Raw genomic sequence first — 24,231 nt, 5'->3', positions numbered from 1 at the left:
ATTAAAGGATTTTTGTAATGTTTATTTTGCAAATTAAACTTAATGGCAGCGATTCTTTGTTCTTAGAGGCTGAGCCTGTAGACCCATTGTCTGCCTGTCACCTGTTCTGCTGTGGTCAGCAGGGACGCAGGCTTCATAGGCTTCCCAGCCTGCTAGCATCTGGCTGAGTTTCAGCACCTGCAGATACTGGTAGAGAATAAAGAGGAGGGAAGGTGCCAGGGTATTTCTTTCTTTCTTGCTGTGCCTCAGGTGGATGCTGTCAGGAGTTGCATCTTCTCAAGAACTCCAGTACCCTCTGAGAAGTTATCCTCCATGATCCCAGCTCCAGTGGACAGGCCTGGCTGCTGGGCTAATAGCTCTGGCTGCTGGGCTCCATCTGCCCCACTACCCTCCAGCCCTAGGGTAGGAAGTGCTTTCCTACTGGTGCTAATCTCTTCAATGTCTCAACATTCGATCTGAATGAAAACTCACTTAACTTTAACTGGTAAGAAAGGTACATACATTAATGGTGGGTTTTTTTTTGGTTTTGTTTCTATTTTTGAAACGGAGTTTCACTCTTGTTGCTCAGGTCGGAGTGCAATGGCACGATCTCGGCTTACTAAAACCTCCACCTCCCGGGTTCAAGCGATTCTCCTGACTCAGCCTCCCAAGTAGCTGAGATTACAGGCATATGCCACCAGACCCGACTAATTTTGTATTTTTGGTAGAGACGGGGTTTCTCCATGTTGGTCAGTCTGGTCTTGAACTCCCAACCTCAGGTGATCTGCCCTCAGGTGACCTTGGACTCCTCTGTCAAAACTAACATTTTCCATGATAGGAAGATTTTGACCCATTTTTTTGTTAATAACAAAAATATGACACTATATGTAGTAGAGAAAAACTTCATAAATGTAATAAATTTGGAAAGCCTTCAGACAGTGAATCTTCACTAATCAACAGAAGTGGCCCATATAACTCTAAATTCTTATCTTAACCCGTTTGAAGCATTAACTTAAAATAGGAAGCCATGCTGCTTTTTCATGGGCTCAAAGAGAATTAGTTCTAAACACGGAAGAAAAAGATGGACTGAAAGCAATGGTATGGGAAGCAGGTACGGACTGGGCTCCGTTCGGGTCCAGTTCTGCTGAGCCCAGCCCTGCAGAGGCTGACGACCCCAGTTCAAACCAGTTCCCGCTCCACGCCCTACACGCTTCCGGCCGAGCCCCGCCCCTTTCCCCATCCATGCCCCGCCCCTGTTCCACCTTGGCCCCGCCCCTGCTCCACCCCAGTCCCACTTCCTCCTCAGGCTGCCCCGCCCCTCCAGCAGCAGGCACGCAGTTTCCGGCAGACCCGGAAGTGGATCGCCCGGAGCGGCGGTTGCACCTGCTGTTACTTTCCCTCTTTCTTGTGTAAACCTTCCCTTCTCAGTCCGTTGTCCTGCATACCCCAAGTTTAGGGGTTGCTGCAAACGTTAACATCCCCGCACCCGCGCGTGCTTCCCGCGGTAAGTCCCGAGGTCGCCGCAAGACGCTCAGAACCTGACCCCTTCCTGCCGGGTCGGAGGGCGGGGGGAGGTCCGTGTTTGTTTCCGGTTAAAACTTTCCGAGGTCGCCTCTGGTCTTACTGTCTTTGGGCGCTGTAGCCGCCGCTTGCCGCGTTTTGTTTTTTGTTTTTTGTTTTTTTCCTGCTTAAAACACATCACCGACCTCCTTGCCTGCCCCACGCCATTTAAAGTCTTGGCAGAGGGATTTGTGAGGTGGATTCAAACGCTTAGCGCCTGTCTCTCCCTCAAGCCCCGCCCCTCCACCCTCGTGTACAGCACCGGATGCGCCGTTTCCTAGTGCGCCCCTCAGTGTCCAGCACCGGATGCTCCGTTCCTAGTGCAGCCCGGGGACGGCGGATTCGTTCCGTGGGTTTCTGCAGCGCTCACCTCCCTCCTGCGTCCTCACTCCTCCCGTCCAATCCTCAGGTCCCTCCCGGCCGCCTCCGGCACGGCTTCCGAGAGACCTCTGATCCCCGTGTGGGAGGCGACCTGCCCTCGTGGCACCCAGTCCTCAATTCCATGCCAACGAAAAGGGTGCTGTCCTGGGTAGCCGCCCTCTTACTCCATCTGTGTGAATGGGATGAGAGAACGATTTGGAGATTTGGGTGATTTGGAGAAAGAGAGGGAGGGAGACCAAGGGAGAAAAGGAAAAACAGGGAGAGAGAGAGAGAGAAGATCAATGTTCACAGAGAGGCTGCAAAACAGAAGATGTGGGAGGCTCCTGCAAAGAGGCAGGAAGAGCAAAGAGCTAGAGAAAGTCGTGGGGTAGGGGCGAGGAAAGAAAATTGAGAAATCTATGAAGAGACAAGGTAGGATCTCCAGAGAGATGAGGGGGACCAAAATGGGGAGAGGAGCCCTCGGTTAACAGAACTGGAGGTAGCATGGGAGAGAGAGAAAAGAGTTGGAGGAGCTGGGTGCAGGGACGGAAAGAAGAAGGGTGCAAGCTCCGTAACCCGGGAGTGCCATAGAATGGGGCAGAAGGGATGCCACAGGGAAAGACAGAATGTAGCGGGAGGAGGTGAAGAAATATGTGGAGACGAGGGACGATAAAAAAGATTCGGGTGAGGCCAGGTGCGGTGACTCAGGCCTGCAATCCCAGCACTTTGGGAGGCCGAGCGGGTGGATCACCTGAGGTTGGGAGTTCGAGACCAGCCTGACCAACATGGAGAAACCCCGACTCTACTAAAAATACAAAATTAGCCCAGCATGGTGGCGCATGCCTGTAATCCCAGCTACTAGGGAGGCTGACGCAGGAGAATCACTTGAACCTGGGAGGCGGTGGTTGCAGTGAGCCGAGATCGTGCCATTGCACTCTAGCCTGGGCAACAAGAAGGAAACTCCGTCTCAAAAAATAAATAAATAAATAATTGGGTGAATGCAACAGAAAGTGAAACAGGTTTCAAGAGTGAGGCATAACAGATGTAGGAATAGAAATAGAAGAAGAGAAAGAGAAGGGGAGGAAAGAAGGGAAATAAGCAAAACCTGAGAGGTGGGAAAACACGGGAAAAGATAGACAGAGGAGAGAAACATGTAGCAAAGACATAGCCATAAACACAGTGGAGGTGGAAAGGAACCCAGATCCGAATGAATGGGTATTGGTTAGATAAGGGTGATAGAAATTGTGATGTATTGATTTCCGCTTTATAATCTATTTAAAAATGGCTTGTTTCTGCAGATGAGAATGAAAATTACTAAACTTCTTTCTATAAGACTTGTGCATTTTATAGTTATTTCCGTCGGAAGATCAGTTCCTTCTGCAGTCTCTAGCCACAGGATAGAGACTTGGGTCAGTCCGTTTGTGAGTTTTTCTTTTCCCTTTTCCTGGCATGAGAAGCCGGAGGTGAAATGGGACAAGAAATTAATGAGTCTGCCTTACTACCTTTTTTTTTTTTTTTGGAGACAGAGTTTCGCTCTTGTTACCCAGGCTGGAGTGCAATGGCGCGATCTCGGCTCACCGCAACCTCCGCCTCCTGGGTTCAGGCAATTCTCCTGCCTCAGCCTCCTGAGTAGCTGGGATTACAGGCACGCGCCACCATGCCCAGCTAATTTTTTGTATTTTTAGTAGAGACGGGGTTTCACCATGTTGACCAGGATGGTCTCGATCTCTTGACCTCGTGATCCACCCGCCTCGGCCTCCCAAAGTGCTGGGATTACAGGCTTGAGCCACCGTGCCCGGCCGATTTTTTTTTTTTATTTGCCAGTTTTTTGTTTTTGTTTTTGTTTTTTGTTTTTTGTTTTTTGAGACGGAGTTTCGCTCTTGTTACCCAGGCTGGAGTGCAATGGCACGATCTTGGCTCACCGAAACCTCCGCCTCCTGGGTTCAGGCAATTTTCCTGCCTCAGCCTCCAGAGTAGCTGGGATTACAGGCACACGCCACCATGTCCAGCTAATTTTTTGTATTTTTAGTAGAGACGGGGTTTCACTGTGTTGACCAGGATGGTCTCGATCTCTTGACCTCGTGATCCACCCGCCTCGGCCTCCCAAAGTGCTGGGATTACAGGCGTGAGCCACCGCGCCTGGCCCTTACTACCTTTTAAAAGGAATTTTAAGTGTCGTATTTTTTTTCTTTGAATGAATTCCCTTTTGGGGGGATTTGCCTTACATGAATTCATTTTTCTTTTTCAAGCATATTGAGATAAATCTTACTTTATTGAATTTCTTAGTTTGTTTTCCACAAATAGTCATTGAATTCTGAAATAAGATTTGGTGGCATCCTGTAACCAGCTCATGCTTTTCTTTTCTAAATAATGAGGTGGCCTCAGTTTTTGTTTGTTTTTGTTTTTACTTTGACCTCAGAAGTCATTAGGTTAAAACCATTTTTTTCCAGATTGTTTTTTCTTTTTAAGATACTGTATCTGGTTCAGATTGGAAGCCCTGTATTCTTTCTACTCTTTATCATATGTTGGAGACATTCTTTAGTACGTAGTAAATGATTGTAGACTATTTCAGTATGTATTTGGTAAGGACGTCCATGATCTTAACATCAGAATCTAGTTGAGTGAGTTAGTCTAGTATCCATCAGCTTCTTTTCTTCCTTTAATGAGATTTGTTAAATTAGTGGGTTGTGAGCTGCAAAGTAGATGTTCCATTCAAGTCTGTCTTGCCTTTCCCTGGAAATGTCGAAGGATGGACTGGATTAATTTTGAATGTTATTGCAACAGAGCCCATCGATTTTTGGTGAAAAGATTTTCTCAGTTTATTTTCCTAGCTGAAACCGTCTTTCAGCGTTTTCTGACCCAAAATCTGTGTGTTCATCATTTTAGAGTTTTGAAGTATTTCACTGGTATTTTGTTTTGTTTTGTTTTTTGTTTTGAGACAGAGTTTCGCCCTTGTTACCCAGGCTGGAGTGCAATGGCGCCATCTCGGCTCACCGCAATCTCCGCCTCCTGGGTTCAGGCAATTCTCCTGCCTCAGCCTCCTGAGTAGCTGGGATTATAGGCACGCGCCACCATGCCCAGCTAATTTTTTGTATTTTTAGTAGAGACGGGGTTTCACCATGTTGACCAGGTTGGTCTCGATCCCTTGACCTCATGATCCACCCACCTTGGCCTCCCAAACTGCTGGGATTACAGGCTTGAGCCACCGCACCTGGCCTGTATTTCACTGGTATTTTGGAAAAAGAAGTAAATGCTTGGGATAAATATTATCATCATGAAAAATTTCTTTTGTTCAAGCATATGAAAGATGATCCTGGAATTTTTTAATTGGACAGGAAATGACTAGAACAAACTCTGCTCATTGCCCCATTATGTCCACCCTTTCAAAATTCAGTTACATGTGGTTCTGCTTACTCAACTCAGATGTTCTCAGGGTGACTTGGTGAAATGACTTGACTTCCTTTCTGGGCCTTACAGAACCCACCTTCAACATGGAAGTGACGGACGAAGCCAGGAATTCTGAGTCTGAGAGACAGTGATTCCTGAAGTGATTGACAAAATGAGATGTATGTCTATGTATAATTTTTCTGCAAGAAAGACACCAGTTTGAAATTGGAAGCTTAATGGGTTTCTGGATATGTACCCAAAGGAGTTGAAAATAGAAACTCGTACAAATATTTATATGCCTGCATTCATAGCAGTGTTATTCACAGTAGCTAAAAGAAGCAATCCAAATGTCCATTGATGGATGAATGGCTATATGATGTATGCATACAGTGGAACATTATTCAGCTTTAAAAAATATGAATATGCCGGGCGCAGTGGCTCAAGCCTGTAATCCCAGCACTTTGGGAGGCCGAGGCGGGTGGATCACGAGGTCAAGAGATCGAGACCATCCTGGTCAACATGGTGAAACCCCGTCTCTACTAAAAATACAAAAAAATTAGCTGGACATGGTGGCGCATGCCTGTAATCCCAGCTACTCAGAAGGCTGAGGCAGGAGAATTGCCTGAACCCAGGAGGCGGAGGTTGCGGTGAGCCGAGATCGCGCCATTGCACTCCAGCCTGGGTAACAAGATGGAAACTCCGTCTCAAAAAAAAAAAAAAAAAAAAAAAAAAGTAGGGATATGATATACACATACAGTGGAACATTATTCAGCTTTAAAAAGGAAGGAAATTCTGAAATATTGTACAACATGGGTGAAGCTGGGGCTTATCCCTGCTAAGTGAAGGAAGACATTATGCTAAGTGAAATAAGCCAGATGCAAAAGAGCAAATATTTGTCTGATTCCACTTATATGAGGTTCTGATAATCTCCTCACCGCAGGCTTCTCTGGCCCTCCCATTTAACGTTCTAGCCACGCCTCCTTCCCCCTCTCCTAGCCTAAAATGCCTGCTGTGCGTGTTTCTCTGTCTCTACTTTGCCTCTTTCAGCTTTCTGGATACAGAAGGCAAATCCCCAGGAGAGAAGTGATCCCCAACATGGGAGATTTGCTGAGCTTCCCTTCTCTAAGTGGCTCAACCTTGGGTTCACATTGGATTGCTGAGGCATTTTGCAGATGCCTCTTTTATGCTCATTCCCAGAGATTCTCCTTTAAAAGTTAAGGGGAATGGGATACAGTCTCAGTGATGGTGAAAATGCTTCATGTGGCTGGGTGAGGTGGCTTACGCCTGTAATCCCAACACTTTGGGAGGCTGAGCCAGGTGAATCACCTGAGGTCAGAAGTTCAGCCTGGCCAACATGGTGAAACCTTGTCTCTACTAAAAATACAAAAAATCAGCCAGGCATGGTGGTGGGCGCCTGTAATCCCAGCTAATCGGGAGGCTGAGGCAGGAGAGTGCCTTGAACCCAGGAGGCAGAGGTTGCAGTCAGCCAAGGTCGCACCATTGCACTCCACCCTGGGTGACAGGGTGAGACTCCATCTCAAAAAAAAAAAAAAAAAAAAAATGCTTCACATGATTCCTATCTTTATTTAGCATTGAGCATGGAGGCTCTGAGTCCCCCATTTCTGAAGCCCGAAACCAGCCCTGTATCCAGGGAGAGATTGGGAGGGGTGAATGGTGCCCTCCTTGGCATGGGGTTGGATCAAGGACAAGTCTGTACCTTGAAGAGGAGCTCCATCTAGCCCTGTTCTCACTGTGGGCTGCATCAGGAGAGGCCTGAGTTCTGAAGACAGGAGTAAAATAGCTCATGTGTTGGTTCCATGTAGGAGTCTCTTGCTCCTGAATTCCTCCTGTTGGCAGTGGGCAGCAGAGGAACATCTTTTCCACATGTTGAGGTCCTGTCTGCTGTGTGGTTGTGGCACAGTGATGAGGCATGTTGACTCTCAGTGTTAAATAGCATACTCTTCACACGCAGGATTGTAGTTTTGAGACTCATCTTACCTAAGAAAGCAGTCCAGAGGAGGAAGAAGAGGAAAGAACAAGGAGCCAGGAATGATTCTCTCTCAGGTAAAGTCATGTTCTCAGTTGATGGTTCTACCCTGTCTGTCCTGATTTGTCCTATTTGGACTTGAAGATCTTTGACTCTGCAGTGTTCTGCCTAACACATTGGCTCACACTCAGTGCCTTCCCTCAGATTCCTCTCATCTCCCCACAGAGTCCATCTCATTCTTTTACTTATATGTGTTGAAAGGAGGTCAGAGTTTGTTTGTTTTTTTTTTTTTTTTTTTTTTTGCATTTTTTAAACTACACAAATATAAAACAATGTTGATAGAATTATTTAAATTAAGTGCAATTTATGTATATTCATTATACCAAAAATGCTAAAATGCACATAAATAAAAAATGATAGCTGATAAAAATTTATCCCCAAAGTATGTCATTTAGAGCCAGGCATGGTGGCTCATGCCTGTAATCCCAACACTTTGGGAGGCCTAGGTGGGTGGATCATTTGAGACCAGGAGTTTGAGACCAGCCTGGGCAACATAGTGAAACCATCATCTCTAATGAAAATACAAAATTTAGCCAAGCATGGTGGTGCACACCTGTAATCCCAGCTACTTGGGAGACTGAGGCAGGAGAATTGCTTGAGTGTGGAGGCAGAGGTTGTGGTGAGCCCAGATTGCGCCACTACGTTCCAGCCTGGGTGGCAGAGCAAGACTCTGTTTCAAAACGAAAACAAAAGCATGTCATTTAGAGACAACTACTTTGATTTAAATTAATCAGTGCATGTGTGTGCACACCCTCATGAGTGTATGTAAGCTGGTGTATTTAAAATACATTGTTTTGGCCAGGCGCAGTAGCTCATGCCTGTAATCCCAGCACTTTGGGAGGCCAAGGCGAGTGGATCACGAGGTCAGGAGATCAAAACCATCTTCTGGGCTCAAGTGATCTTCCCACGTCAGCCTCCCAAATAGCTGGGACCACAGGCATGCACCATCATGTCCAGGCCATGTTAAAAACATTTTTTTTTTTTTTTTGAGACGGAGTTTCGCTCTTGTTACCCAGACTGGAGTGCAATGGTGCAATCTCGGCTCACCGCAACCTCTGCCTCCTGGGTTCAGGCAATTCTCCTGCCTCGACCTCCTGGGTAGCTGGGACTACAGGCACGCGCCACCATGCCCAGCTAATTTTTTGTAATTTTAGTAGAGACGGGGTTTCACCGTGTTGACCAGGATGGTCTCGATCTCTTGACCTGGTGATCCACCCGCCTCGGCCTCCCAAAGTGCTGGGATTACAGACGTGAGCCACTGTGCCTGGCCACTGTCATGTATTTTAATGTAACCCTCACTGATGATGGTTGCTGGACATGGGACCGAGTAGTAATCAAACCCAATTTTTATGATAGGAGGGAATCTAATTTTGAAATTAATCTTGAGTTGCACTGTATACTAGATAATTCGTAGAGAAAATTTCTTCATACAGATTTTGTGTAAAATTCTGTGCACGTGTTAGTGAATACAGTGGAACTAACTGAATTGTCAAATTCTCTGTGTAAAATATTTGAATGAATAGTAGTTGAGGACATGAAATTATTTCTCTAACTTGGGTGCGATGGCCTTAAGTCAATAATTGTATCTCTCTCAAACTGTAACATGTGCATGAACATACCTGCAACCTGTTGTAACTGGTTAGCAATTCTCCCTCTTGAGTTCAGAAAAATTTTAAGAAGTAACTTCATACTTGAAGATCAAGCATGGCAGATAAAACATTGAGGACTTAAGAATTTTCTGGGCTTTGGGAAGCCTAGGTAGGTGGATCATTTGAGGTCAGGAGTTGAGGACCAGCCTGAACAACATGGTGAAACCCCATCTCTACTAAAAGTACAAAAAAATTAGCCAGGCAAGGTGGCAGGTGCCTGTAATGCCAGCTACTTGGGAGTCTGAGACAGGAGAATCGCTTGAACCTGAGAGGCAGAGATTGCAGTGAGCCAAAATCGCACTATTGCACTCCAGTCTGGGCAACAGGGCGAGACTACGTCTCAAAAAAAAAAAAAAAGAATTTTCTGGGCTAATTATACCATGTAGTATTTTTTGTATAAAAAATGCTATATACGCCGGGCGCGGTGGCTCAAGCCTGTAATCCCAGCACTTTGGGAGGCCGAGGCGGGTGGATCACGAGGTCGAGAGATCGAGACCATTCTGGTCAACATGGTGAAACCCTGTCTCTACTAAAAATACAAAAATTAGCTGGGCATGGTGGCACGTGCCTGTAATCCCAGCTACTCGGGAGGCTGAGGCACGAGAATTGCTTGAACCCAGGAGGCGGAGGTTGCGGTGAGCCGAGATCGTGCCATTGCACTCCAGCCTGGGTAACAAGAGCAAAACTCCGTCTCAAAAAAAAAAAAAAAAAAAATACTATATACCTCAATTGAACCTTAGAAAGATTGAAAAAAATGGTATAATATCATTTGCATCTGTCTTACATTTTAAATGATTCCATGCACATGACTCTGTGGTTCCAATTTTCATTTTAAATAGTTTTGTTGTATTAAAAAAAATTTTCCTTATTCTACATTACGTGAAGTTTTAGGTACCTTTATCTAAAATAATGAACAGAAAATAATAGGGTCTTTAATGAGAATTAATTTTATATCTGTCGTAAATATTTTATCACTTAACTCAATTTTATATCCCATAGTTTAGGACACACCCCAATATTGTACAATATATTTGGTTGGTATCATTGGCAAAGATATGAAATAGTTCTATTGAAAATTTAACGTTGACCCATACTTAATAAAAACTATTTGCTCAGGGTAAATTGCTCAGTGTCTCTGCATTTTATTTTTCATTTTATTTTATTGTATTTCATTTTTTTATAAGATGGAGTTTCGCCGGGTGCGGTGGCTCAAGCCTGCAATCCCAGCACTTTGGGAGGCCAAGGTGGGTGGATCACGAGGTCAAGAGTTAGAGACCATCCTGGTCAACATGGTGAAACCCCGTCTCTACTAAAAATACAAAAAAATTAGCTGGGCATGGTGGCACGTGCCTGTAATCCCAGCTACTCAGGAGGCTGAGGCAGGAGAATTGCCTGAACCCAGGAGGTGGAGGTTGGGGTGAGCCAAGATCGTGCCATTGCACTCCAGCCTGGGTAACAAGAGCGAAACTCCGTCTCAAAAAAAAAAAAAAAAAGATGGAATTTCACTTTTTCCCCCAGGCTGGAGTGAAGTGGCACCATCTTGGCTCACTGCAACCTCTACCCCCAAGGTTCAAGCAATTCTCCTGCCTCAGCCTCCCAAGTAGCTGGGATTATAGGCACCGACCACCATGTCCGGCTAATTTTTGTATTTTTAGTAGAGATGGGGTTTCACCATGTTGGCCAGGCTGGTCACGAACTCTTGACCTCAGGTGATCCACCCACCTTGGCCTCCCAAAGTGCTGCGATTACAGGCATGAGCCACTGCACCCGGCCTGTATCGGCATTTTGTTAAGACATCTGGATTTTCATACATCAGTGATATTGTCTATATAATAAAACTTAAGACAACAGTGGGAAATTATCATGGTCAAACTTATAAAATAAAATACATTTAAAGTTTGCCAAGGTGTGTGTGTGTGTGTGTGTGTGTATTTGGATTATTTAAAGAAAACAACCAGGGAAGTAGGATAATATTGTACAGTGATAACACAAATGTTGTCATTGCAACTACATTACATCAGTTCAAAGCCGTACTCCACCAATATTTAAGTGAGTTATTCATCTCCCAGTGGCTAAATTCTCCTGGTATGTAAGAAAAGAATAGTGGTACTGTTTAAGTCATATTGTTGTATTAGTCAGAGTATATAAAGCATTAATAACTGTGTACTCACATTGCAAGTGCTAGAGCAAGAAATGCAAAAAAATGTGGGAAATATATGAGCAAAAGAAAATGTTTTGGAAAGAAATTCTTAGATAAGAGTAATGATCCGGCCAGGCCTAGTGGCTCAAGCCTGTAATCCCAGCACTTTGGAAGGCCGAGGTGGGCAAATCACGAGGTCAAGAGATCGAGACCATCCTGGCCAACATGGTGAAACCCTGTCTCTACTAAAAATACAAAAAAAGTAGCTGGGCGTGATGGCACGCATCTGTAGTCCCAGCTACTCTGGAGGCTGAGGCAGAAGAATCACCTGAATCCAGTAGGCAGGGGTTGCAGTGAACTGAGATTGCACCATTGCACTCCAGCCTGGTGATAAAGCGAGACTCTCCTGCTGAGCAGTCTAGAAAAAGGGGGGGTGGGGGGGGGAGTGTGACTCCGTCTCAAAAAAAAAAAAAAGAGCAATGATGCATGGATAATTTTGCATATAAAATTCTTAGTTAAAAAAATCTACAACCTATATTTTCATGCAGAATCCTCTGTTTAAGAATGTGACTATTGCCGGGCACGGTGGCTCACGCTTGTAATCCCAGCACTTTGGGAGGCCGAGGTGGGTGGATCACAAGGTCAAGAGATCGAGACCATCCTGGTCAACATGGTGAAACCCCGTCTCTACTAAAAATACAAAAAAATTAGCTGGGCATGGTGGCGCATGCCTGTAATCCCAGCTACTCAGGAGGCTGAGGCAGGAGAATTGCCTGAACCCAGGAGGTGGAGGTTGCGGTGAGCCGAGATTGTGCCATTGCACTCCAGCCTGGGTAACAAGAGTGAAACTCCATCTCAAAAAAAAAAGAATGTGACTATTGTGCCCAGAGAGTAACAGAATGGCCTCCGGGGATTTGAAAATTGGAATCATCTTCCTTTTGCAGATTGTCATTGGAATCGTGGGGAATGTCTCCCTTTTGTGTTATTATATCTGCCTTTACTTCAGTGGATGCAGGTCAAGAACCATAGATGTGACCCTCAGGCTCCTGACTGTAGCCAGCTCCTTGGTCATTCTCTCCAAAGGAATCCCGGAGACCATGGCAGCTTTTGGGTTGGAATACTTCCTCAGCGATTTCGGATGCAAACTTGTTTACTCTTTGCGAAGGGTGGTAAGGGGGGTCCTTTGACAGCACCTGTCTGCCGAGCATCTTCCAAGCCATCACCATCAGCCCCTGGAACTCCAGCTGGGCAGAACTCAAAGTAAAAGCTCCTAGACACGTGGGCACCTCCAGGATTCTCTGCTGGGTCCTGCACGTGATGGTCAATCTCTTTTTTCCTGCGAAGGTGAGTGGCAAATGGAAAAACACCAACATCACCAAATTAGGATATTTTGCATACTGTTCTTTTCCGCTTAATGAGAAAGCCTTACACAGATTATCTGCTGCAGTGATCTCCATCCCTGATGTGTGTGTCTGGGGCTCATGCTCTGGGCCAGCTGCTCCACGGTTTTTGTCCTGTGCAGGCACAAGCAGTGGCCGGAGCACATTCACAGGAGCCATCTCTCCCTGAGAGCCTCCCATGAGACCAGAGCAACCCAAAGTGTCCTTCTCCTGGTGGGCACCTTTGTATTTCTCTACACCCTTTCCTGCATCTTGCAGGGGTGTTTTTATTTTTATTTATTTATTTATTTATTTATTTATTTATTTATTTTTTCATCATTCAAGCTGTTTGCTGCTGGCTCTCTCTGCCTTAATCAATGCATGGTTCTCAATTGTCTGCCCCTGTGTGCTCATGAGCTGTGAACAGTGTCTCCAGAACCTACTGTTTTCATGGTGGATGGACCCCACAGTCACCCAATCAAATAATCAAAAACATGCATGTTGTTTCTTTCTTTTACTTTTTTGAGACAGAGTTTTATTCTTGTTACCCAGGCTGGAGTGCAAGTTTTATTCTTGTTACCCAGGCTGGAGTGCAATGGGCGTCATCTCGGCTCACTGCAACCTCTGCCTCCCGGGTTCAAGCAATTCTCCTGCCTCAGCCTCCCGAGCAGCTGGGACCACAGGCATGCACCATCACACCTGGCTTATTTTGTATTTTTAGTAGAGACAGGGTTTCACTGTGTTGGTCAGGACATTCTAGATCTCTTGACCTCAAGTGATCCACCTTCCTCGGCCTCCCAGAGTGCTGGGATTACAGGTGTGAGTCACTGTGCCAGGACTAAAACATTTGTTTCTGTTTTTGACTGTGTTCAGTCCATGCACTCAGCCAGTGCCATATTCCCTGAAGATGCAGAGGATGCATGCTTAGCTCTGCCCTGCTCCTCAAAGGCTCCTCTTCCTGACTTGGCTGAAATTAACCCCTGCCCCTCCCCTATCCTCGCCAGCGCCTCAGATACTCTCAGCCAGAAACTCCCGAAACCCTCCTCTGGTTTTCAGTATCAGAGTCCTGTAGGAGGGTATGACTATCTCCCTAGGAACTGTGTACATGTGCCGGCAGAGTCTCCGCTGAAGCTGTCAGTAAAATGCTCCTGCATGGGCTTCGTGTTGGAGTTGGATGAATAATGACAACACCTGCTAATAATCGGAGCACAGCGACATGAAACGTGAGGCAAAGAAATCTGCTGAATTCTAACTTTAAAACTTTGGGCCAGGAGGCTGAGGCAGGAAAATCACTTGAACCCAGGAGGTGGAGGTTGCAGTGAGTACTGCACTGCAGCTTGGTTGACAGAGCAAGACTCTGTCTCAAAAAAAAGAAGAAGGAGGAGAAGAAGAAGAAGAAGACATATACATGGTCCACCAAGCATATGGGAAAATGCTCAACATCACTGGTCGTTAGGGAAATGCACATCAAAACCGCAGTAAGATAGCATGTCACACGACTTCGGATGGCTATTAGTAGAAAGTCAAAAAATAACAGCTGCTCGCACTGCTGTGAAGAAAAGGGGACACACGATGCTGTTAGGAATGTAGGTGAGTTCAGCTGTTGTGGAAAACAGTTTGACCATTTCTCAAAGAAGTTTAAACAGAATTATCATTTCACCCAGCAATCCCATTATTGAGTATATACCAAAAGGAATAGAAATCATTCTACCAAAAAGATAGGTGCATGCTAGTGGCTCACGCCTGTAATCCCAGAACTTTGGGAGGCTGAGGTGGGAGGATCACAAGGTCAGGAGTTTGAGATCAGCCTAGCCAATATGGTGAAACCCCATCTCCACTAAAAAAATATAAAAATTAGCCAGGCATGATGGCATGCGCCTGTAGTCCCAGCTACTCAGTAGGCTGAGGCAGAAGAATCGCTTGAACCCAAAAGGCAGAGGTTGCAGTGAGCCAAGATTGTGCCACTGCACTACAGCCTGAAAGACAGAGTATGACCCCATCTCAAAAAACAAAATAACAACAAAAAAACCAGAAAAAACAAAAGAACTTACTCATGTAACCAAATACTACCTGCACCCCAATAACTTATGGAAAAATAATAAAAAATAAAAAATAAGTTTCATCTCTAATTTTATCAGACTTGTATCACACTGATTTTTTTAAATGCAAGAAAAAATGAAATATAGAAAAAACTCAATCTCCAACTTCCATCAAGCATACTTCACAATAATAAAAATAAAACATCAGCACTTTTCATGTAGTGATAGTAAATTACACAAAATTTCTGAATAGTGTATTCCAGTAATATTCAACATTACATATTATGTTGAAATATATTAGAATATAAAGAGATAGGGGCCGGGCGCGGTGGCTCAAACCTGTAATCCCAGCACTTTGGGAGGCTGAGGCAGGTGGATCATGAGGTCAAGAGATCGAGACCATGCTGGTCAACATGGTGAAATCCCATCTCTACTAAAAATACAAAAAATTAGCTGGGCATGGTGGCGCGTGCCTGTAATCCCAGCTACTCAGAGGAGGCTGAGGCAGGAGAATTGCCTGAACCCAGGAGGCGGAGGTTGCGGTGAGCCGAGATCGCGCCATTGCACTCCAGCCTGGGTAACAAGAGCGAAACTCCTTCTCAAAAAAAAAAAAAAAAAAAAAAAAAATATATATATATATATATATATATAGATGTATATACGTATATATGTATGTATATATATGTATATATACACGTATATATATAAAGAGATAGACCAGGTTTAGAACCTAGTTACCCTGAAAAAGAGAAAATATTTTTTAAAAAAAGAAAATATAAAGAGAAAAATAATGTGATCGTAACAATGTGTATGGAAGACAAATTAATCACCATCGTCATGTCAAATAGGGACAAATGCTTTTTGTGTAAGAAACTTCCAGCAAACATATATGATATAATCCTTTTCCACAGGAGAGAATCAGGTATGATGAGTTTCTACATGGAGAACAAAATGTGAGTTTCTACCCTGTCTTCAGGTGCCTTCCCAGAGATGCCCCCAAATTTTCCCAGCAAAAAGCCCATATAAAGCAGTTCCCATTTCCCTCCACAAACCATGACTCCCAGTGAAAATCACCTTAGATTTTCCTGCAAAGCACATTCTTTTCTGGCCTTCTACAAGATGACAGGGGCCTGGAGAAGGTAGTACTAGGGGGAGTTACCTGGTGCACGTTTGTTGGGATGTGACATTTTATGGCTATTTGCAAGATCTATTATCAGTGGTCTTTGCAGAGAATGTGCAGTCACCATGGTGCAATAATCCTGTATCTGAGCACCACACAGGTAACCAGATGTGCTCAATCAGTGTGATCCACATGCTGTGATGTGTGCTGTAGCAGGGCACAGACGGACACAGTCAGCTCTGTCAATGTGCAAACAAGGAGTGTTCACCATGGAATCTGATGTGGCATTTTAAAAAAATGCGTAGATCTATTTCAAGTGGCGTAAAAACCACTGATGGATGAAAGCTATTGAATTAGACAGAAATCTAACCCTGCAAATGTATATTTAAATATTGAATAATGAGCAGGATACATAAAATTTAAATGTATATTTAAATATTGAATAATGGATGGTATGTATATAATATATATTTTGTATGTGATTTCAGATGCAATTTTAGGTATTCTATGATATTGTATATGCAGAAGGATACACTTCAAACTGATGAAAATTATAATGTCTGGATATAAGTGGCTGCTTTTTATTTTAGTGTTTAAATATTTTATCTTTACATTTGTTCAGGTGTGTATTAATTTTCTATTTACAGTTGACCACAGTTTAGCCAGCAGTTTACAACAGCGCTGATTTGTTTTCTAGCCGGTTCATAGGTTAGAACTGTGTCAGGTTTTTCTGGGTACTCTGGTCTCCCGAGGCCAAAATCAAGGTCACAGCCATGGGCTCTATTGTTGAGGCTCTGGGGGCAGAATTTACTTCTAAGCTCATTCAGATTGTTCTCGGAATTCACCATTGTGCTCCTGAGTTCCAACTTCCTCTGCTACTGCATCTCTCTGACATATATTTCTGCTTTAAGGACACACAGGACCCACGCAGATAATCCAGGATAACTTTCTTTTAGTTTTTGGTTTTTTGTTTTTTCTTTTGAGACTGAGTCTCGCACTGTCGACCAGGCGGGGGCCGCAGTGAGCCGTGAACGCGCCACTGCGCTTCAGCCTGTCAACAGAGCGAGACTCAATCTCAAAAGAAAAAAAAAAGTCAAATGACTAGTAACTCTCATTAATCAGCAAATTACCAGCCAAATTCTTTTTGGCAGGTAATATAACAGAAACACAGTAGTAGCACGAGGAGTTGGAGACCTGCCTAAAACATTATAGAGCCAGTAAACTTTTTAAATTATTTATTTATTTATTTATTTATTTTTTGTGAAACAGAGTTTCACTCTGTGGCCCAGGCTGGAGTGCAGTGGCACGATCTCAGCTCACTGCAATCTCCGCCTTCCAGGTTTAAGCAATTCTCTGTCTCAGGCTCCCGAGTAGCTGGGATTACAGGCCCCTGCCACCAGGCACGGGTAATTTATTTTAATTTTGTTTTTAGTAGAAACAGGGCTTCACCATCTTGGCCAGGCTGGTTTTGAACTCCTGACCTCAGGTGATCCACCCTTTGCGACCTCTCAAAGTGCTGGGATTACAGGTGTGAGCCACCGCACTTGACAGGACAAGTAAACTTTTTGCACTGAGAAAATAATTTGTCAATCTAGCTAGAAACTTCTTAACATTTGGGATATTTCGGTTAAGAGATATTGGTATACTATATTTTGCTGAACTATATTGGTGATACATATTTTACATATTTATAAAATGATAAATCAATATAGTTATATAGTAATAGGTATTTAAATATTGGTATTAAACAAATGTATAAATATAATATTAAATATGTTTAAATATTTCTATGAAATTTCTGTATTATTTGGCATTCAGTTGTGCTCACCAGTCCACTGATTTCTTTCTTTCTTTCTTTTTTTCTGAGACCAAGTCTTGCTCTATATCCCAGGCTGGAGTGTAATGGTGAGATCTTGGCTCACTGCTACATCCATCTCCTGGGTTCAGGTGAGTCTACTGCCTCAGCCTCCCGAGTAGCTGGGACTGCAGGCGCCCGCCACCGTGCCTGGCTAATTTTTGTATTTTTAGTAGAGAAGAGGTTTCACCATGATGCCCAGGCTGGTGTCGAACTCCTGACCTTAGGTGGTCTGCCCTCCTCTACCTCCCAAAATGCTGGGATTACAGGCCTGAGACACCGTGCCCTGCCAAAAAGTGAAAGCTTTTTTAGCACCAAATATTTCTCTAGAATAGCTGCTTATTTTGTAGAAAAATGTTATTAATAGTAACTCAATAAGAAAGAGAAAGCCTAATGAATGCATTTATCCTCTAAATTAATTAATATGTTTTCCATGCAAATTATGGGACAGTTAAGCAATATATCCCTCAAGCTGAATAAAATCTGATTTGTTTGAAGGGCAGGTTTTCTGAAAACTTCAGGTAACATGTTTCTCCCATGTTCCACAACCTCTTTCATATCTACGACTGCATTTTAAAGAAAAGAGTAAGCTTCTCATTGTATGTTCTCACTGATATGTGGGAGCTAAGCTATGAGGATGAAAATGCATAAGAATGATACAGTGGACTTAGAGGCCTTCCAGGGAAGAGTGGGAGGAGGGTGAGGGATAAAAGACTACAAATAGGGTGCAGTGTATTCTTCTCGGGTGATGGATGCACCAAAATCTCACAAATCACCACTAAAAAACTTACTCATGGAACCAAATACCACCTGCACTCCAATAACTTATGAAAAAATAAAAAAGAATAAGTTTCATCTCTAATTTTGTCAGACTTGCGTAACACAGATTTTTTTAAATGCAAGAAAAAGTAAAATATAGACAAAACGTCATCTCCAACTTCCATCAAGCATGCTTGGCCATACTAAAAATGAAACATTGGCACTTTTCATGTAGTGATGGTAAATTACACAAAATTTCTGAATGCAATTTAATCCAGCAATGATCAGTATTACATATACAAATATATTCAAATGTAAAGAGAAATATAATATGATCATAAGAATGTGTATGGGAGAAAAATTAATCACCATTGTCATGTCAAATAGGGACAAATGTTTTTTGTCTAAGAAACTTCCAGCAAACTTTGTATGATATAATCCGTTGCCACAGGAGAGAATCAGGTACGATAAGTTCCTACATGGAGAAGAAAATGTGAGTTTCTACCCTGTCTTCAGGTGCCTTCCCAGAAATGCCCCCAGATTTTCGTACAGAAGTGGGGATATGGGATGGAGTCACTCCAGCAAAAAGTCCGTATAAAGTAGTTCTCATTTCCTTACACAAACTGTGGCTCCCCGTGAAAACCACCTTAGATTTTCCTGCAAATTACATTCTTTTCTGACCTTCTACAAGACGACTGGGATCTAAAGAAGGTAGTACTGGGTGTTACCTGGTACGCAGTTGTTGGGGTGTGACATTTTGTGGCTATTTGCAAGATCTATTATCAGTGGTCTTTGCAGAGAATGTGCAGTCACCATGATGCAATAATCCTGTATCTGAGCACCACACAGGTAGCCAGATGTGCTCAGTCAGTGTGATCCACATGCTGTGCTGTGTGCTGTAGCGGGGCACAGATGGACACAGTCAGCTCTGTGAATGTGCAAACAGGGAATGTGGCAATGACATGTTTTATTCACAATCGCCATGGAATCTGATGTGGCATTTTAAAAACATGCATAGATCTATTTCAAGTGGTGTCAAAACGTCACTGATGGGTGAAAGCTATTGAATTAGCCAGAAATCTAACTCTGTAAATGTATACTTAAATATTGAATAATGAACAGGATATCTGAATGGTGTGTATATACATACATATTTTGTATGTGATTTCAGATGCAATCTTAGATATGAAATTGTATATGAAGAATACACCTCAAACTGATGAAAATTATGATGTCTAGATATAAATGGCTGTTTTATATGTCAGTGTTTAAATATTTTATGGTTCATTTGTTCACGTCTGTATTAATTTTCTGTTTACAAATGACCGCAGTTTAGCCAGCAATTTACTACAGCACTGATTTATTTTCTCACAGTTCATAGATGAGAACTGTGTCAGGTTTTTCTGAATACTCTGGTCTACCAAGGCCAAAATCAAGGTCAGAGCCATGGGCTATATTCTTGAGGCTCTGGGGGCGGAATTTACTTCTGATCTCATTCAGACTGTTGTCAGAATTCAACAGTCTGGTCCCCATACATTCAAAGCTACAACAAGTGAAACCACTCTCGTGCTCCTGAGTTCTAGCTTCCTCTGTTATTGCATCTCTCTGACGTTTATTTCCGCCTCAAGGACACATAGGACTCACTCAGATAATGACCGATAACTTACTTTTCTTCTCCTTTTTTTTTTTTTTTCTTTTCGAGACTGAGTCTCGCTCTGTGGACCATGCGGGGGCTGCAGTGAGCCGGGATCGCGACACTGCACTCCAGCCTGGTCGACAGAGCGAGACTCAGTCTCAAAAAAAAAAAAAAAAAAAAAAAAAAAAAAAAAAGTCAAAAAGGAGTGCAGCGCAGCTGTGCGCTCACTGCTGGAGCGGCGCGCGAGCTTGGTGCCTGGCCGGGGGACCCGCGCCTCTTGCCGCCCCGCGCGCTCCCAGCCGCCCACCCTGAGTGCAGCCCCGCGCGGTCCGGGACAATAGGCAGCGGACCCCCAATGCTGCGGCAGCCGGCTCCGCGCGCCCCGAGCGCTGGCACCCCGCCGTCCCCGGCCGACCCCGGCGCCATGCACCGCTGGCAGAGGAACACCAAGTTCACCAAGATCTTCGTGGGCAGCCTGCGGTACCGCACTACCGACGCCTCGCTCAGGAAGTACTTCGAGGACTTCGGCGACATCGAGGAGGCCGTGGTCATCACCGACCCCGAGACAGGCAGGTCCCGCCGCTACGGCTTCGTGACCATGGCCAACCGGGCGGCAGCCCAGAGGGCTTGTGAAGACCCCCACCCCGTCATCGACGGCCGCAAGACCAACGTGAACCTGGCTTACCTGGGCGCCAGGCGGCGGAGCCTCCCGACGGGCTTTGGAACTAGGGTGCGGAGGCTGCGCCCCATTTTGATCCAGCAGACTTACCCGCTGACCCCGGACGACATCCACCCGCCAGCGACCGTGCAGCCCGGCGCGGCGATCCTGGCTGCCCCGGTCCCATCGCTGTCCCCGCCCTACATGGAGTACACCCCGGCCCGCCGGGCCTGCGCCCAGCACCCACCGGCCACCTACGACGAGCACCCACCGGGCAACTATGGCCGGTACCCACAGGGCACCTACGACCAGTACCCACCGGCCACTTACGCCCAGTACCCACTGGCCACCTACGCCCAGCACCCATACGCCGCCCCACCTGCTACAGCTGCCAGCTTCCCAGGCTACAGCTACCCGGCCGCCGTGCCCCAGGTGCGCTCAGCCGCAACCCCCGCAGGCACCACCTTCATGCAGTACCCCGCACCGCAGCTGCAGCTCGACAGGACGCAGTGAGGGGCGTTCCTGCCCCGAGGACTGTGGCATTGCCACCTTCACAGCAGGCGGCTGCGGGGCTTCGATGGGCCGGCGGGAGCCAGGCTGAGCTTCGGTGAGGCTCTGCCAGCTCCCGCGACTCCGAAGACCGCTCCGGAACTCCGCCTGCACCCTGGAACCGCGGAGACACGGCTTCTCTTTGAATCTAGGTCCCATGGTGTCTTGAGGGAGGACTCGAAGAATGACCGACAGCTCTTTAAAGATGCAACCCCACGTTCCTTGCACACACCGCAGCCTCTCCTTGCACCTCTCCTGCCCCTCCACACTCCAGGTACCCTCAGGCTTGTATCCCCACCGCGGTATCGGGCCGGGATGTCACAGACCCTTTGCAGCCCCTGGCCGCCCTGGCCCCTGCAGAGATGCCTGCCTCCAGGGAAACCCGAGAGCAAGATGCTGAATGGACTGTTGAGTCTCACAAACTGTGAACACAGTCCCAAGCTGGGGACGCAGCTGGAGACCCTTTTTCTCCATCAGGGCGCGTGGGCGGCTTCTCCAAGCTGGAGCAGCTCCCAGGTGTTCAGGTGCACTGGGCGCCAAGCCGCGGAGCCTCCAGGGGAAGCCGGTAAAGAAGTAGCGGGTGACAGGGGCAGCTGGAAACAGGGGCAGCGGGTGACAGGGGCAGCGGGTGACACGGCCAGCCGGCCAACGGCACAGCACTCAAGTTGCAACTTTTTTCTTGTAACTGTTTTGCTACTAAGAGAATGTCAGAAGTTCAGTCTATTTTTGCAGCGGATCCTGCCGCCACCAAGAATCCAAAACCTGACTTTGACTTGGAGAGACTTGCTTTGGTTGGTTCCGCACACGGCGACGACGACAGTGTTTCTGTGTAATAGTGTCTGCCGGCTCAGCGGTCAGGAGCCTCCCCGGGAGATGGGCACCGCAGACGGGAGGCCCCAGAGGTCCTCCCGGGCCACTGTGTAATGCCGCCTGCTGGGGGGCACAGTGAGTCGTCTCAGGACCCGACACCGATGCTCCTCTCCCTTCCCTCCCCGACACCCAACTCCCCAGCCACTGTAGAAGGGGAGAAGGGAGTGACCCTTCTCAGGGTTCAGGGCACTCCGAGTCTAGACCGGGGTGGTGCCACCCTTGGCGCAGAGGACTCCGCTCTGCCCGCCGGGGCGGTTGTGGGCAGGAGGGGACGCGTCTCCCCTCTCCCCCCACTGCACCTGCTGTGTGCCAGCCCTAGACGGTTCCTGCCTGTCTTTGGGGTTGGTGGAGGGAGGAGGCCGTTCTGCCAGCCGTGGAAGGGCTGCTATGGGGCATTTAGGGCTGTGGGGGTCCGGACGAGGGGGCTCGAGGTGAGAGGTATCCTGTCCCAGGTCGGGGGACAGCGGTGGGGGGGTCTCCCTCCCGACCTACCTGGAGGAGCTGAGCGTGCTCCAGGTCCCAGAGAATAAAGGTAGCTAATCTCATAATAATATTTTTATTAGAATGTTCTGATGATAAAAAGAAAATTTGTTTTCTTTAAAGAAAAAATAAGTCAAATGACTAGTAAGCTTGATTAATCAGTAAATTACCATCCACATTCCTTTTGGCAGGTCAGATAACATACACGCAGGAGTAGCACCAGGAGTTAGAGACCTGCCTACCGAATTATAAAACCAGTAAAGCTTTTTTGTTTGTTTGTTTGTTTTGTTCCATTTTTCGGAGACAGAGTCTTGCTCTGTCACCCAGGCTGGAGTGCAGTGGCATGATCTCGGCTAACTGCAACCTCCGCCTCCAGCGTTCAAGCAATTCTCTGCCTCAGATAATTGGGATTACAGGCACCCACCACCACGCCTGGCTAAAATTTTTTTTTTTAAATAGTTTTTAGTAGAAACAGGGTCTCAGCATCTTGGCCAGGCTGCTTTTGAACTCCTGACCTCAGGTTATCCACCCTTCTTGGCCTCCCAAAGTGCTGGAATTACAGGCATGAACCACTGTGCCTGGCAGGGCCAATAAACATTTTTGCACGGAGAAAATAATCCGTCAATCTAGCTAGAAAATTACTACCATATGGAATTTTCTGTTAAGAGAAGTTAGTATACTAAATAAAAAATAAACAAAACAAAACAAAAAAAGAGAAGTTAGTATACTATATACTGCTAAACTATGTTGGTGATACTATATTTTACATATTTATGTAACTAGCTATCAGTATAATTATATAGCAATATATATTTAAATATTGGAAAGCTATATGTTTCTATATTATTTAGTATTCAGTTGTGCTCACAAGTCCATTGATTTCTTTCTTTCTGCTTTTTTTTTTTTTTCCTGACACCAAGTCTCACTTATAGCCCAGGCTGGAGTACAATGATGTGATCTTGGCTCAGTACAAACACCACTTCCCTGATTCAAGCAATTCTCCTGCCTCAGCCTCCTGAGTAGCTGGGATTATGGGTGCCTGCTAATACGCCTGGCTAATTTTTGTATTTTTAGTAGAGACAGGTTTTCACCATGTTGGCCAGGCTGGTCTCCAACTCCTGACCTCAGGTGATCTGCCCACCTCAGGCTCCTAAACTGCTGGGATTACAGCCATGAGCTACCATGCCTGGCCAAAAAGTGGTAAACTTCATTAGCACCAAATATTTCTGTAGAATAGCTGCTTATTTTGTAGAAAAAAAATGTGATTAATAGTAACTCAATAAGAAAGAAAAAACCCAATTAGTACATTTATCCCCTCAATTGATTAATACATAATAATGCAAATTATGAGGGAGGTAAGCAACATATCCCTCAAGTTGAATAAAATCTGATTTGTTTGAAGGGCAGGTTTTATGCAAACTTCAGTTAACATGTTTCTCCCATGATATACAATCTCTTTCATATGTATGACTGCGTTTTAAAGAATAAGTTTCTCATCGTATGTTCTCACTGATACGGGGGAGCTAAGCTAGGAGGATGCAAATGCATAAGAATGATAGAGCGGACTTTGGGGCTTATGCGGAAGAGTGGGAGGGGGGTCAGGGATAAAAGACTACAAATATGGTTCAGTGTATATTGCTTGGGTGATGGGTACACCAAAATCTCACAGATCTCCACTAAAGAACTTATGTAACCACGTACCACCTGTACACCAATAACTCACGAAAAAATAAAAAATAAATAAAGAATAAGTTTCATCTCTAA

General features: G+C 45.4%; 1 long non-coding RNA gene and 1 pseudogene across 1 annotated transcript; both read left to right on the top strand.

Moving 5' to 3' along the window:
- The first annotated feature begins 1,336 nt into the window (after nucleotides 1-1,336).
- LOC141581240 (uncharacterized) lies at nucleotides 1,337-9,342 on the top strand. The gene is made up of 2 exons (XR_012513751.1): nucleotides 1,337-1,483; nucleotides 7,259-9,342. It is a non-coding gene; the product is annotated as an uncharacterized LOC141581240 (long non-coding RNA).
- Nucleotides 9,343-17,427: 8,085 nt separating this feature from the next.
- LOC101041724 (RNA-binding protein 38 pseudogene) lies at nucleotides 17,428-22,454 on the top strand (annotated as a pseudogene).
- Nucleotides 22,455-24,231: the final 1,777 nt, after the last annotated feature.

This window comes from Saimiri boliviensis, chromosome 14, assembly GCF_048565385.1.
Source record: "Saimiri boliviensis isolate mSaiBol1 chromosome 14, mSaiBol1.pri, whole genome shotgun sequence".
Taxonomy (NCBI): Eukaryota; Metazoa; Chordata; class Mammalia; order Primates; family Cebidae; genus Saimiri; species Saimiri boliviensis.
Note: the sequence above shows the minus strand (reverse complement) of the source record. Positions and strands in the feature narration are given on the sequence as shown.